This window comes from Nannospalax galili, unplaced genomic scaffold, assembly GCF_000622305.1.
Source record: "Nannospalax galili isolate Female #2095 unplaced genomic scaffold, S.galili_v1.0 scaffold440, whole genome shotgun sequence".
Lineage (NCBI taxonomy): Eukaryota > Metazoa > Chordata > Mammalia > Rodentia > Spalacidae > Nannospalax > Nannospalax galili.
Genome location: NW_008347189.1, coordinates 1,164,997 through 1,167,903, shown reverse-complemented (window position 1 = coordinate 1,167,903; position 2,907 = coordinate 1,164,997). Strand labels below are relative to the sequence as shown.

The 2,907-nt window shown below is 40.9% G+C and overlaps 1 protein-coding gene across 1 annotated transcript in view; it reads right to left on the bottom strand.

Moving 5' to 3' along the window:
* Positions 1-2,907, bottom strand: part of Anxa3 (annexin A3) — a 64,368-nt gene that overhangs the window by 18,065 nt on the left and 43,396 nt on the right. The gene's annotated exons all lie outside the window — the stretch shown is intronic.

Below are 2,907 nucleotides of genomic sequence, written 5' to 3'. Positions count from 1 at the left end.
ACTCCTGCCTCCCAGATTAAAGCATTTAAAATAGCCAGAGAGATTACATGACAAATAATTTATCTCTTTGAAAAATTATAGCAGCACCCTGGAAATAATACTGTGGTCAGCAGTCAAATATGTTTACTCCGCTAAAGACATGTTAACTAGCAGGGATTTATGTTTTTAATTTTTTCACATTTATTTCTTTGTGTGTGCATGTGTGTGTGTGCGTGTGTGTGTGTGTGTGTGTGTGCATGTGTGTGTGTGTGTGTGTGTATATCATGGCATATTATGTAGGTCATAGGACAACTTGTGGAAATCAGTTTTTCTTCTACCATGTGGGTTCCAGGACAGAAATCAGGACAGAAGTCAGGCTCGGTAGCAAGCACCTTTACCAACTAGCCCAATCTAAAAGGATTTCTTTGTAGTGAATGAATCATTTCCTAAGGCAAATTAGCCTACTTCACACCTACCAGAAACCATCTGAATATCTTGATCAGTATTTGCCTTAAGCAAATATGTCACCAAGTATACAGACAGATTTCATAAGCCAAGTAAATGTTTTCCAAGCAAGTTTTGAAAAAAGAAAATTTGTGGAGACATATAGGGCCACTGGATTTTTTTTCAAAGATAGTAGTAAACCAACTATAATCGAATACTATTATTTCATAAAATCAGTGTCAAAATTAAAGAAACACAATTTCATAATTGAAAAGTCATAGTAATGTCCTTGTATTTTCTTAGCTCAGCATAAGGTTAGTCAAGCACTGTGGTTACTAGAAGCTACCTTCAGAAGACAATCAGGATAAATGAAGCTCCCAGCCTCTGGGTGCTAATGCTTCCAGAAAACTTTAGGGAGAGGCTTGAATGGGAGGGTAGGTAGGCACTCAGTGGTTTCATATAATTATTGATCTGATAAAAAGAGGTCATTCTCCCCCTTCTCTCATTTCCCTCCAAATCAGAAAGTTTACAGTTAATCAGTATTAGTCAATCAACAAAACTCCCCTGCAATGCCTGACTTTTCCAGAAGGTGGCAAACTAGGGAGAAGTGGGGTGGAAAGAGCTAACAGTCAATCAGCATTAACCAGTCAACAACCACCCTGAGTGTATCTTGCCAGGCCAGTTGTCATTGCAGTTCACAGGATTAACAGCTGGGTAAGAATGGTGACTATTTTTTCCTTCTGGTAGCTCGCATAGCACCTTCCAGCACTATGAATGCTAGCCAGTAGAGGTGAGGCTCTGAAGTCAGCACCTGCTTGATTTCGCCTTGCTTGTTCTACAGCTCATGTACGTAGTATCTTCAGCAATAGGGTTTTGTCATCCAGTTCTGGTGGGTAACCAAGAGCAGGAATAATGACCAATATTGTTTGAGGGTTTACGCAATGCCTGGTCAACAGCTCCTAGAGAGGGAATCCATCCCTAGTATTGAGGGTTTTTTGTTTGTTTGTTTTTTGTTTTTTTTTTTCATTAGCCTATGATGACTAGAAAGGGCACCATTTCCCTGTTACAGGATAACTCCTTTTAATCTCTTTTTATGATGTGCATGTATATACTTTCAGAAACTTCTATAGTGGTAGGTTTCCATATGGATTTTTCTAAAGGCCTTTCGTGTTGCTTATCCCTCCCTATATGCCCTCCTCTGCCCTGCTTTCTCATTCCCCACTCCATTTAGTCTAACATTCCCCTTTCCCCCTTCATATCACTGCATTCCACCACCCCTCCCAGGAAGCCTCCACACCCACCCACCCATGACTGTTTATCCATTTCTTGACCTCTCTGAATTTTCAAATTGAAACATGCATATCTCAGATTCCTAAGCTAGCATCTAGCTATAAGAGAGAACATGTGATGTTTATCTTTCTAAGTCTGGGTTACCTCACCTGGGATGATTGTTTCTAGCTCCATTTATTTACCTGCAAATTTCATAATTTCATTTTTTTTAAGAGCTGAATATCTGACTGTGTATATGTACCATACCTTCGTTATCTAGTTATCAGCGGAATGACCATCTAGGTTATTTCCAGTTTCTGGCTATTGTGAAAAGGGCGGCAATGAACATGGATGAACAGGTATTTCTCTGGCAGGGTCTTTTGGGTATATGCCCAAGAGTGGTATGGCTGGATCATATGGTAGAACAATTTCAAACTTTTTGATGAATCGCCACACTGATTTCCATAGTGGCTGTATGAGTTTGTACTCCTACCAGCAGCGGCCTGGTAAGATATGCCCACTGGTGCAATAGTGACGCAAATATTATGGAAGTAGCCAACCATTCTTTAATTGGATTTAAAATTTGCTTCCTAGGATGTAGCCCATACCTGACACTGATAGCAGGCTTAGGAACCTGGGATTAAATAGGTCACAGGACTTTGGGGAGAACCTAATACTACTTTCTACTAAAAAGTTCTCATATTAAACTGCCTCTTAATGACGTGTTGTTATTCCCATAAATTAATGCATCTCTCAGCCGTCACCAGAGAAGTTTCCTTACGCAACAGATAGTGATTAACACAGAGACCCACAACTGGCCAACGTGCAGAGAACAAGAGGCTGCAGAGCACTTCTGCCCCACAAGACTCAGGGATCATAGTGGAAGAGGAGGCGGAAAGATTGTAAGAGCCATAGGTGGTGGATGACAACAGGGAAACAAGAGTTTTCCAGACAGCTTGTCAGTTACTCATATGAACTCACAGCAATGGTGACAGCATGCACAAATCCCATGCAAGCCCAAACCAGACAAAAATCCCAACATAGACATGAGGAACCATGTCTCCAACCACACCTCAGGAAATTGTGTCAACAGATGGCTGTTGGGAGGGGCAGAGACAGTTTCTCTCTTGTTAGGTTAACCAGGCTCCAGTGGATGGACCCACACTGAGGAACATTTGGAGACACAAATTAGACTCTATAGACTTTATTTTATAT